We start from the raw sequence: 13,487 nt of genomic DNA, 5'->3' as shown, positions 1-13,487 counted from the left end.
ACAGGTATCTGCGATGTACTTTCAGGAGCGAATCAATAGCAATTTTATTACCTCAGGGGTTGTTGCTTTAATGCAAAGATGTTAAGAAACACAGAAAATGAAAGCTTACTACACGCAGGTTGAATGCGGTCACGAGCAGCCCAGGAGTGAGGTGGTGATTCAGTCTCCAGGCTGCGCTGGTGTCTAATCTCCAGTCAAGCTCTGTTCCTTGCAGTTTACGGGAGCTTCCGAACAGGCTCAGTTGAACCGTAGGCTTGAGGCACAACACCTGGGACACGCCCAGGGGGCCGATTGGTCAAATCCCGACAGGTGCCCAGTCTCTCCCCTGGGTGCCTGTGACCGGGTTAGAAAGTACAGCTGGTCAACCAGTGACTGTGCGCCAGCACCAATTAATGCCTCGTTTCCCTACATTACAACAGTGGCTACACTTCAAAAGTACTTCATTGACTGTAAAGCGCTTTGAGACGTCCGGAGGTTGTGAAAGGCGTGATAGAAATGCAAATTTTTTCTTTCTTTTCTTCAAAAGCCTGTACGTTGTGGGAGGAAGTTTTAAAGGTTTCGGATCCTGGGAAAGAATGAGTTAAGAGTAGGAGACAGTGCAATGAACCTCGGTTTTGATACGGTGAGGATGCAGGGAGGTGGGAGTGTGTGTCGGGTGGTGGGATTGGGAAATTAGAAGGAACAGGAGAGGAAAGTTCCCAGGAGCGTGACCTTTATTTTCAAAAAAAGCCGAGAGGCGAGGTGAGAGCACAGGAGGAAGCACGAGGACAGAACAAAAACTACAAAACCCAACGGTGCAGCTTTGAACTCAAATTGGAACAAGTGAAGGTTCAAGACTTCAAAAACATTCCGCGGCTAGTTGCACACTAACCAAAACAATAATTAACTTTAACCCAGATAGCGCTCGGCTCAGCATTTACTCAACCTGCATTAAGTGAGTGGGCAAGAAGGTGGCAGATGGAGTATAATGTGGGGAAATGTGAGGTTATTCACTTTGGTAGGAAGAACAGAAACGCAGAATATTGTTTAAATGGTGAGGAACTATTAAGTGTTGGTGTTCAGAAAGACTTGGGTGTCCTCGTACAAGAAATACAGAAAGTTAGTATGCAGGTACAGCAAGCAATTAGAAAGGCAAATGGCATGTTGGCCTTTATTGCAAGGGGGTTGGAGTACAAGAGTAAGGAAGTCTTACTACAGTGATACAGGGCTTTAGTGAGGCCTCACCTTGAGTACTGCGTACAGTCTTGGCCTCCTTATCTGAGGAAGGATATACTTGCCTTAGGTTCACTAGATTAATTCCTGGGATGAGAGGGTTGTCCTATGAAGAGAGGTTGAGTAGAATGGGCCTATACTCTCTGGAGTTTAGAAGAATGAGAGGTGATCTCATTGAAACATGTAAGATTAAGAGAGGGCTTGACAGGATAGATGCTGAGAGATTGCTTCCCTTGGCTAGAGAGTCTAGAACTAGAGGGCATAGTCGCAGGATAAGGGGTCGGCCATTCAAGACTGAGATGAGGAGGAATTTCTTGACTCAGGATTGAGAATCTTTGGAATTCTCTACCCCAGAGGGCTATGGATGCTGAGTCATTGAGTATATTCAAGGCTGAGATAGATAGATTTTTCGACTCTAGGGGAATCAAAGGATATGGGGATCGGGCGGGAAAGTGGAGTTGAGGTCGAAGATCAGCCATGATCTGATTAAATGGCGGAGCAGGCTCGAGGGGCCATATGGCCGACTCCTGCTCCTATTTCTTATGTTATTATGTAGGGTGCATCTGTCCTCAGCACCCCTTGGTGTCAGCCGTGGCTCAGTGGGTAGCACTCTCTCGCCTCCGTGTCAGAAGTTCGTGGGTTCAAGTCCCACTCCAGAGACTTGAGCCCATAATCCAGGCTGACGCTCCCAGTGCAATACTGAGTGCTGCACTGTCGGGGTTGCCATCTTTCAGATGAGCAACCATTAAACCAAAGCCCCGTTTGCCCTCTCAGGTGGACGTAAAAGATCCCAGGGCACTATTTCGAACAAGAGCAGGGGAGTTCTCCCCAGTGTCCTGGCCAATATTTATCCTTCAACCAACATCACTAAAAATCACTAATGACCAGATTATCTGGTCATTATCACATTGTTGTTTGTGGGATCTTGCTGTGCGCAAATTGGCTGCCGCCTTTTCTACATTACAACAGTGACTACATTTCAGAAAAGTACTTCATTGGCTATAAAGCACTTTGGGACGTCCTGAGGTTGTAAAAGGTGCAACAGAATTGCAAATCTCTCTTACTCCTTCAGAGAAGGAAAAATATCTGCCAGGGTTTCTGCTCCTGACCATTCTCCAGTGACCGCTGCTAGAAAGTGCACATATGGGAGGTCAGGCAAGGGCAGGAGCTGACTCATCTGTAATGCCCCCTGCAGTTGAATATCATGCTGACACTCACTTGGGCAAGGTAGCAGAGGGTGTTGTTCATGGGAGGCTGCAGTCCGCCAGCTCATCAGGCTATTCAACACTGAACAGAAGTCACTGGGCGGCGATCAGAAGCAGGAGCTCTGGATGACTCCCACACTCGTGGAGTGCGCACGATTCAGTCCAAAACCCCAGTGGAGTACCGAGGGGGCGCTGCGCTGTCGGAGGGGGGGTACCGAGGGGGCGCTGCGCTGTCGGAGGGCTGGTTTTCGGACAAGAATTTAAACCAAGTCTGCCTGCCTGTGGGTGTTAAAGATCCCACGGCACTATTGAAAGAGCAGGCAGTTCTCCCGATGTCCTGGGGCCAACATTCCTCCCTCAGTCAATACCACCAAAAACAGATTCAGTGATCATTTCTCTCATTTGTTGCTGGTGGGATCTTGCTTTTTAAAAAATTCGTTCATGGGATGTGGGCGTCGCTGGTGAGGCCGGCATTTATTACCCATCCCTAATTGCCCTTGAGAAGGTGGTGGTGAGCTGCCTTCTTAAACCACTGCAGTCCGTGTGGTGAAGGTTCTCCCACAGTGCTGTTGGGAAGGGAGTTCCAGGATTTTGACCCAGCGACGATGAAGGAATGGCGATATATTTCCAAGTCGGGATGGTGTGTGACTTGGAGGGGAGCATGCAGGTGGTGTTGTTCCCATGTACCTGCTGCCCTTGTCCTTCCAGGTGGTAGAGGTTGCGGGTTTGGGAGGTGCTGTCGAAGAAGCCTTGGTGAGTTGCTGCAGTGCATCCTGTGGATGGTGCACACTGCAGCCACAGTGCGCCGGTGGTGAAGGGAGTGAATGTTTAGGGTGGTGGATGGGGTGCCAATCAAGTGGGCTGCTTTGTCCTGGATGGTGTTGAGCTTCTTGAGTGTTGTCGGAGCTGCACTCATCCAGGCAAGTGGAGAGTATTCCATCACACTCCTGACTTATGCCTTGTAGATGCTGGAAAGGCTTTGGGGAGTCAGGAGGTGAGTCACTTGCCGCAGAATACCCAGCCTCTGACCTGCTCTTGTAGCCAAGTATTTATATGGCTAGTCCAGTTAAGTTTCTGGTCAATGGTGACCCCCAGGATGTTGATGGTGGGGGATTCGGCGATGGTAATGCCGTTGAATGTCAAGGAGAGGTGGTTAGACTCTCTCTTGTTGGAGATGGTCATTGCCTGGCACTTGCCTGGCGCGAATGTTACTTGCCAATTATCAGCCCAAGCCTGGACGTTGTCCAGGTCTTGCTGCATGCGGGCTCGGACTGCTTCATTATTTGAGGAGTCGCGAATGGAACTGAACACTGTGCAATCGTCAGCGAACATCCCCATTTCTGATCTGATGATGGAGGGAAGGTCATTGATGAAGCAGCTGAAGATGGTTGGGCCTAGGACACTGCCCTGAGGAACTCCTGCAGCAATGTCCTGGTGCTGAGTTGATTATATTGGCTCATATTGGCTGCTGCATTTGCCTGCACAATAAGTAACTGCACTTCAGGACAATTCATTGACTGTAAAGTAATCCTGAAGATGAGATAAGATGCCATATAAAAGTGCTATCTTTCACATGCCACTCGCACTCTGGCGTTCTGGGCAAGACATTTCCCAGCAATATTGTGACGCTGTTTATTAAACTCCATTACATGCTGAAACACAGGCAACACCAATTCCTTCCTCTCGCCCAAAAGAGAAAGAGGGTACACGGGGGCAGTGACCCCAAAACGGGTCTAAACAAAACCACCGCCTCTCATGGCCATGGACACAACATGACATCAAGCAATCCAAGCACACACTGCAATAGAAAATAACAAAGAACGCATCTCGCACCAGCACAGGGCCGGCTGCAGAGTGTGTGTGTGTGTGTGTGTGTGTGTGTGTGTGTGTGTGTGTGTGTGTGAGAGTGAGTGAGACTGTGAGACAGAGTGAGAGTGAGAGATCAATCTCATGTCTGTAAACAAATAAAAGACATCGGGTGGAAGGAATAGTATGTAACACCAATTTTACATAGACTCTACAGCATGGATATATACAAGGCCTGAACTCACCGAGGTCAGTCACGTAGGAACAGGTCATGGTGGTGTTACGTCAGTGCAGAATGTAGATTTGTGGTTATCATGTTGGACATAATTGGGGTCATTTTGACTTTGTGTGATAGTGTAAAATCAGCAATAGCGGATAGGCAGCCCATTTTACATCTCTCTCACTTTCCACTGACTTCATGGCTTTCAGTGATGAACAGCCTGCTAACATGCACAGTCTGGTGTGGGAGGCGCAGGTAGTGTTGTGTAGCACAATGTACAAACAGCAAAGAGTTAAAAGCAATCACAGAGATGGTGGTTTCGGGGAGGGCTAACGCCAACATATCACCTGCATTTCAGCACAATCTGCAGGAGGAGACCATTAATTCTCACGTGATACTGATTCTGAACACTGTTCCCCGTCTTTGGAAAAACAAAAGCAGTACAGAATCATCCAAAAGGTCTTGCACGCCAAAGCACAGTTTCTCACATTTGCATCCATGTTTCATTCTGATAATGGGAAGTCCCCTTCCATCTCACAAGACATAGCAGCATGGCTTCCACTGAGAGCACTTGGACTTACTGAGACTGCCCTGTGCACCCTGACACAGTAACAGCTCACCGTCCTCCTTCCTGGATCACACCGACCACAAACTGTCACTGGGTTTCTCTGCTTCACGCAGCCATCAGCAGGCCGGGAGAGTCACACACAGACGGACTGGGTAACTAACACAGACACGCGATAAGATAACCGAGTCACATTGCCGTCAAACCATACCAGGCTACCCCCACTTCTCCTCACATATTCGAGTGTGTAAAGACAGACTCCTGTGGACCAAGCAATACAGGCCCAGAAAGTCCCAAGTTTAATTCCCATTCTGTGCTGCTTCAGCTGATCTCAGAGTCAGAAGGTTGTGGGTTCGAGCCTCACTCCAGGGACTTGAGCTCATAATCCAGGCCGACACTCCCAGTGCAGTACTGAGGGAGTGCTGCACTGTCGGAGGTGCCGTCTTTCAGGTGAGACGTTAAACCAAGACCCCGTCTACCCCATCAGGTGGGCGCAAAAGATCCCGTGGCACACTGCCACGTTTCCGAGATTACAACAGCGACTACACCTTAAAAAGAACTTCATTGGCTTTATGCGTGCTCACAGACTGTGCCGCGCTTTCTGCACACACATACGCCCACGATGTGCCGCGCTCTGCACGCGCACACCCACAAAGTGCTGCGCTTGCGCGCGCACCCCCACATCGTGCCGTGCTCCACGTGCACACCCCCACACATCGTGCCAGGCTTTATCCCCACAATGCGCCAGGCTTTACTGGCACACACACAGCACCCTTCACAACCTCTGGACGTCCCAAAGCGCTTTACAGTCAATTAAGTACTTTTGAAGTGTGGTCAATGTTGTAATGTAGGAAAGGCGGCAGCCAATTTGCGCACAGCAAGATCCCACAAACAGCAATGTGATAATGACCAGATCATCTGTTTTGTTTTAGTGGTGCTGGTTGGGGGATAAATATTGGCCCAGGACACTGGGGAGAACTCCCCTGCTCTTCTTCGTAATAGTGGCCATGGGATCTTTTACATCCACCCGAGAGGGCAGACGGGGCCTCAGTTTAACGTCTCATCCGAAAGGCAGCACCTCCAACAGTGCAGTGCTCCCTCAGTACTGCACGGGGAGCGTCTGCTCAGATTTTGTGCTCAAGACTCTGGAGTGGGGCTCGAACCCACGACCTTCTGACACAGGGGCAAGAGTGCTAGCCACTGAGCCACGGCTGACACTTAATCGCTGATACATGCCTCATCCTAATAAATCACTAGCTCTCTGTTGATGCCTCAACGCCAGCAGGTGTGAGAATAGCCCAAGATACTCAGATTGTAATCAACTGTTGCTAAAAGAGGAAGCAGTGTTGCGGGGGTGGGGGGCTCCTGATTTACTTTATAACCCCCCAGCTGGCTTAAATCCCATGTTCTCCCTTTTTTGGGCACGCAAGCATCGTTTTGTGCATGTGTGACACCTTGCATTCTGAGCTGTACGTGAGAGCTAGTGGTTTGCATTGTGTGTTTGTGTGACATATGCATGTGCATGAGAGATGCAATGGAATTCCCTCTAACCCTCTCCACCTCCTTCCCCTAAGACTTTCCTCAAAACCCATCTCTTAGACCAAGCTTTTGGGCATCCCCTTCTAATATGCTTTGGCTTACACTTGTTTTCTCATTTTTCTATGAAGAATCTTGGCATTAAGACTGGTATATAAATTGTGTGTGTGTGTGTGAGAGAGAGAGAGAACTGTATCATGTGTGCATAACAGCACATTGTAACGCACACATACGTGACACTGCATTGTAGAGTGCGAGATGCAGGGCACATCGTGGGTGCGTGCGCACGTTAAAAAAAAATACTTTATTGGCTGTAAAGCACTTTGGGATGCCGAGGGTGTGCCTGCGCCCTCTCCCTGAAACAGCTCTTCACTTAGTCCCATTCCCTACCCTTTCCCCACACCCTTTTAAATTTTTCTTTTTTCAAACATTCATCCACTTAAAATCATTCTTTTTGCTCATCAGCTGCTCACATGCTCAGAACGTTCCTTTAGAGTTTAAAACGCACAGACGATGGGCAGATTTTAAAACGTCCTCCCCACCATCTTCACTCCGCGTTTAAAATGTCTATAGGGATCAAAGATAAACCTAAACCAGACTGTACACAGATGGAACGAGATTGTACCTGTGGGAAAAGCGTAGAGACTGGATGACGCAGGGAGCAGGAGAGGAGTGAGGGAGCCTCAGGTCCATGGATTATACATCAAGTACCCCCAAACACAAGATCGCATCACACCTGCACCTGAAAGGAATGGAGGCAGGTCAGTGACGTTAAAGGGAATATTACTTGAAGCCATTGCCCTGTACACAAAAAAAAATTTTTGCATTGGCTGTGGATTTATATAGCGCCTTTCAAATCCCGAGTCGCCCCTACGTATGCAAATGTAGCAGCCAGTTTGGGCACAGCAAGATTCCACAAACTGTTTTAGTTTATTTTTTCAATGTGGAAGATCTTTCCTCGCAAGGGCGAAGCCGAAAGTAGCACCATGTCGCACCACTGATTGTGACCGAACCCGTGCAGCAGGCCTGATGAGACGGGACGAGACATTAAACCGAGGCCTGGTCAGGTCGATGTAAAAGATCCCACGGCAACTATTTCGAAGAAGAGCAGGGAGTTCTCTCCCGTGTCCTGGGCCAATATTTATCCCTCTATCAACGCCACCAGAAAACAGGCAAATGGCCATTTCTTTCAGTGGGATCTTGCTGTATGCAACGTGGCTGCCACATGACTGGAGTTCAAAGTAATTCATTGTGCGTGAAGCCTTTTTTGATGTTTCTAATATTCTCAGCTCCCCAGTGAGATGCAGTTTCACACCTGGTATAAATTCACTGACTCACACTCTCCTAATGTTTTAGATAAAATGGTTCCGAGACTCACGTAGGTCCCATTAACAGAACGTGGGACTTTAAGCGAATGCACCCTCCGATGTCCCCAGTCCTGCTGGTGTCAGCGAACGGGGAGCGGGAGCCCAAAAAGGGTGAGGAACTCTATTAAGTGCCAGCGTGGCTCAGTGGGTAAGCTCACTCCCTTCTGAAACAGCAGGGTGTGTGAACCCCACTCCAAGACTTGAGCGCATAATCTAGGCCGGCACCCAGTGCAGTACTGAGGGAGAGCAGCATTGTCTGAGGTGCTATCCTTTGGATGAGACGTTAAACCGAGGATCCGTCTGCCATCTCAGGTAGACGTAAAATATCCAACGGCCACTATTTAAAGAAGAGCAGGGAAGTTCTCCCCGGTGTCCTGGCTAACATTTATCCCTCAACCAACATCACTGAAAAACAGATTATCCAGTCATTGTCACATTGCCGTTTGTGGGATCTTGTTGTGTGCAAATTAGCTGCCGCGTTTCCTACGTTACAACGGTGACTACACTTCAAAAGTACTTAATTGGCTGTAAAGCGCTTTGGGACGTCCCGAGGTCGTGAAAGGCATGATAGAGATGCAAGTTCTTTCTTTCTTTCCTTGCATTGAACACAACACAAAACCTGAGGGCCCTCTGAGAACTTGCAATGACTGCACAACTACCACAAACTACAATCCAAGAACAGTAAGAAAACCTCCGCTAACTCAAGGAATTCTGCCCACTTCCCTTTCGATTACTTCAACTCCAAGTGGCTGCTTACCCCATAAACTCCCAACACCTTTGGTTTCTGGAATACGGTTCTTTTACGGAATTGGGACTTACTCACGCCCTAAAACGTCAACCTCGAAACCCCACCCCCTCCCGAAACACCCAACCTCGTGACCCGTTGCTCCAGTGGGATAGTCCCACTTCCCACTGCAGCCGTCCACCGGCCCATTCTCCGACGAGACGACCTGGAAATCCGGTGCCAATTTCCCACCGCCAGAGGGGCTGCGTCTTTTCACCCCGGAGAGGGGAGGGAAGGAAACAGACAAAATGGCGTCACCCGCGCGCCATTACGAATCCCGCTGTGTGAGGAGAACTGACTTTGGCCTGTTAAGTCGCCGTAAGACGGCTCACGCCGCCGATCCTCGACGGAACGGGAGGGGTATCCAACGTGGCGGAACATCCGTGGGATTTGCCGCAGCAGCCCAGGGCGATAGGGTTTATTTTTTTCCCCCACTGCCCCCCTCTCAGGGAGGGCTGTTTCTCAGCAATTATTTTTTTAAACCCCCCTCCTCCTCCTCCCTAACCTCTTTAATATTTACCAGTTTCAGGGGCATTATGGCCTATGGTTCCTGGTCAGGTGACTCCCCTTTCCACCAGTGCCAGCTGCAGCCTCACTGGCTCTGAGGCCTGTTCATAATCAAAATGTTCACCCTCAAGCAATGGAAAAAAAAAACGTCAAATAAAAGACTGGCCGATTTTTTTTTGAGCTAGATTATGTATAAATAAATTAAACTTTAACCTGGGACATTTCTCTTCAACCACTTTTCTCCATCTTTTCCTCTCAGGCGCTTCCTGTTTATTTAAAATATAATTTCAACTCTCCACCCGCCCCCCTCCTCTCCTCTCCTCCCCCCGCCTTCTCTCGCCAACATCGCAAGGCCTTCCCTCCCGCCCTAGTCCGGGCACTTCCTCGACGGTGATTGGTTGAGGCGCACGTCCATCAGCCCGGCCCGCTCCGGCTCCGAGCGCCGATTGGTCGGCCATCACGTGACGGCGGCTCGGGGGTCCCGCCCACCCACCTGCCGTAGTCAAGGAAGTTTTTTTGGCCTTTGCTCCGACTTTGCCTTCTTTTTTGCTGGCTGAAGCGGTGCCTGCCTCATTCCGGTGGTGGGAGGGAGAAAAAAAAAGCAACCCCTCGCTTTTCTCTTGTTAATCGTTGACTTTGCAAGTAGATTTTTTTTTTAAAGTTTTTTTTTAAAAAAGAAGGGAGAAGGAAAAAAAAGAGGCGCAGGTTATCCATCAATCCCGCCCCTGGGAATTCATTGGCTGCTTAGCTGTCTGTCAGCGCGCCGTGCTCCACTTGGGCGATTCTGATTGGCTCTCGCGCCTGTCAGTCACGCAGAAACCCGCCTCTTCTGTGAAAAGGGGCTGCAATGTTGGCCTCCCGCAAACTTTGTGCTCGTTGCTCTCTTTTATTTACGACGCTATTTGAGCTGCGCCTCATTTACGCTCAATCTCTTGTAATTCCCCCCCCCACACACACAAAAAAACTATTTTACCAAATTTCCTTTCCCCCCTCCAAAAAAAAATGATGTCCCCTGACGTCCGTCATCCCGCCCAAAAAGCAGAAAAGCTCAATTCCGATTGGTCCGTTGGAGCCCCGCCGGCTCGTCAGGCCCGTGTCGTGAGTGGCGCGGCAACCTGTCAATCACACACAGATTTAACGGAAGTAACGGGGGCGCAGTTGAACTTGTCAAAGGTCAAGTCTTGTATCTGGGAAATTCAAGTTTTAAATACTTCCATTGCCATCCAACTCAATGTTAGCAGATCTGCCTTGCTCTTAAATATAAACACACTTTTCAGTGCTATAATTTCTGTTAAATGAAGAGTTTATTTTTTATTATTAGAGGCTAAAAATTAAAAAGTTTGTAATAATTTATTTAAGGGGTCTGGGGGGGGGGGTGTCTAAAACAGCCCCTGAATCCCCAACCATTTTGACCAAAGTGCACAGTTCCAGCATTTGTCCAAAAGTTCAGTCTTAGGTTGGCGAAGTTTGCCGATGACACAAAGATAGGTATGATGTGGAGATGCCGGTGATGGACTGGGGTGGACAAATGTAAGGAATCTTACAACACCAGGTTATAGTCCAACAGTTTTATTTGAAAATCGCAAGCTTTCGGAGATTATCTCCTTCGTCAGGTGAGTGAGTGAATGAGAGGTTCTCAAATCACATATCTTATATTAGGCTGGGACACCATCACACCAATCAAAGGTGTCGTTGGTGTTCAGACAGGTTAGCCACGGAAAACAGTAGGTCCCAGTATACTGAATACACAATGGGTCAAATTACCCATGTGTAATTTGACCCATTGTGTAATTTGACCCATTGTGTATTCAGTATACTGGGACCTACTGTTTTCCGTGGCTAACCTGTCTGAACACCAACGACACCTTTGATTGGTGTGATGGTGTCCCAGCCTAATATAAGATATGCGATTTGAGAACCTCTCATTCACTCACTCACCTGACGAAGGAGATAATCTCCGAAAGCTTGTGATTTTCAAATAAAACTGTTGGACTATAACCTGGTGTTGTAAGATTCCTTACAAAGATAGGTGGCATAGTAAGGAGTGTAGATGGGAGCTTAAAATGACATTGATAGACTAAGTGAGTGGGCAAAACTGCAGCAGGTAGATTTCAACACAGGTAAGTGTGAGGTCATCCATTTTGGACCAAAAAAAGGATAGATCCGAGTACATTTTAAGTGATGGAACACTAGGAACAGCGGAGGTCCCAAAGAGATTTAGGTGTCCATGTACGCAGATCACTAAAATGTAGTGGTCAGGTACAAAACATAATCAAAAAGGCTAATGGAATGTTAGCCTTTATAACTAGAGAACTAGAATACAAAGGGGAGGAAGTTTTGCTACAGCTATACAAAGCCCTGGTTTGACCACATCTGGAGTATGGTGTACACTTCTGGGCACCGCGCCTTAGAATGTATTGGCCCTGGAAGGAGTGCAGCACAGATTCACCAGAAGATCACCAGGGCTCCAAGGGTTACATTATGAGGAGCGATTACATAAACTAGGCTTGTATTCTCTGGAATATAGAAGGCTAAGAGGTGATTTGATTGAGGTTTTTAGGATTTTGAAAGGAATTGATAGGGTAGAGAGAATCTTTTTCTGCTGGTGGGGGAGTTTAGATCAAGGGGACATAACCTTAAAATCAGAGCCAGGCCATTCAGAAGTTGGGAAACATTTCTTCACACAAAAGGTGGTCGAAGTTTGCAACTCTCTCCCACAAAAAGCAGTAGACACTAGCTCAATTAATAATTTTAAATCTGAGATCGATAGATTTTTGCTATCCAAGGGTATTAAGGGATATGGAGCCAAGGCGGGTAAATGGAGTTAGGATACAGATTAGCTGTGATCTCATTGAATGGCAGAACAGGTGTGAGGGGCTGAATGGCCAAATCCTGTTCCTAAGGTCTGCAATGGCCTTCCCGATTTATAAATCCTTGAGTTGGTAACGCCATCACACCCCCAGTCCATTAGGTAGGACCGTAATCTTGCTTAACCTGTCACAACAACCATAGCTAAAATACATTCCATTTCCTCCAATGCAGACACTAATTGCAAGGAGGAAGCAATCTTAACAATATGACCCCTTAATTCAAGGTCATTAAAGGTGGCAGCGGAAATAGATAAGACCCTAAAATGTCAAATCCTTGGTTTGGTGGCGAGGAATACAGAAGCAAAGAGGTGATGTTGAACACATATAAGAGCTCAGTTAGCAATAGTTGGAGTGTGGTGTACAGTTTTTGGCACACCATTATAGGAAAGATATAAACACTATGAGAAAGGTGAAGCGTAGATTCACTAAAATGTTAACAAGGGGTCAAAGATGATGGCTTCGGTCTTCCCAGTATTGAGCTGGAGGAAGTTAAGACTGTTCTGTGACTGATGTTAAGTAAGCAGTCTGACAGCACAGAGACAGTGGGGGGGGCGAAAGAGATAGAACTTTGTGTTTTCAGCATATGTGGGTAAAGTTAAGGTTATCCCTTAACATCCACAGCTCCAGTGAAAATATTTCTGAATTCTCAAGTTTCTTTTATAAGGCTCCTATGAAGAAAAGCACTAGTGCAGACTTGTTGAGTCTAATGTTCTGTTTCTGGGCTGTAAAATTCAATGTTTTTGGTAGAATGTTTTTTTTTTAAATGATCACAACGATCGACTGGGCCAAGGGTTGTCATATGTCATTCCTTATGGAACAGGAGATCCCATGTTTAATTTCCGATAAAATTTCTGCTGCGTTATCTACTTTCAGACATCAACATTACATAGCGCCTTTAACATAGTAAAACGTCCCAAGGCGCTTCACAGAAGTGTAATCAGACAAAATTTGATTCTGAGCTACATAAGGAGATATTAGGACAGATGACCAACAGCTTGGTCAAAGAGGTAGGTTTTAAGGAGCGTCTTAAAGGAGGAGAGAGAGGCGGAGAGGTTTAGGGAGGGAATTCCAGAGTTTAGGGCCCAGGCAACTGAAGGCACGGCCGCCAATGGTGGAGTGATTAAAATCGGGGATGCGCAAGAGGTCAGAATTGGAGGAGCGCAGAGATCTCGGAGGGTTGTAGGGCTGGAGGAGGTTACAGACATAGGGAGGGGGGCGAGACCATGGAGAGATTTGAAGACAAGGATGAGAATTTTGAAATTAAGGCGTTGCCACACCTGGAGCCAATGTAGGTCAACGAGCACAGGGGTGATGGGTAAACAGGACTTGGTGCAAGTTATGATACGGGGCAGCAGAGTTTTGGATGAGCTCAAGATTACAGAGGGTGCAAGGTGGGAGGCCGGGCAGGAGAGCAT

At 47.7% G+C, this 13,487-nt stretch overlaps 1 protein-coding gene across 2 annotated transcripts in view; it reads right to left on the bottom strand.

Annotated features, from left to right (window-relative positions):
- LOC137306585 (zinc finger protein 687-like) overlaps nt 1-9,501 on the bottom strand; it is a 34,986-nt gene extending 25,485 nt beyond the window's left edge. Inside the window, exons 1-3 of one of the 2 annotated variants that reach the window (XM_067975878.1) lie at nt 9,416-9,501; nt 9,216-9,327; nt 7,170-7,286 (exon numbers count right to left, since the gene is read on the bottom strand). The gene's annotated coding sequence lies outside the window, so the exon portion shown is untranslated. The remainder of the gene's footprint in view (nt 1-7,169; nt 7,287-9,215; nt 9,328-9,415) is intronic. The other variant, XM_067975879.1, reaches the window with a different exon arrangement.
- Between the last annotated feature and the right edge of the window lie 3,986 nt (nt 9,502-13,487).

The sequence above is a fragment of the Heptranchias perlo genome, chromosome 44 (assembly GCF_035084215.1).
Source record: "Heptranchias perlo isolate sHepPer1 chromosome 44, sHepPer1.hap1, whole genome shotgun sequence".
Lineage (NCBI taxonomy): Eukaryota > Metazoa > Chordata > Chondrichthyes > Hexanchiformes > Hexanchidae > Heptranchias > Heptranchias perlo.
This window is presented reverse-complemented; position numbering and strand designations above follow the sequence as displayed.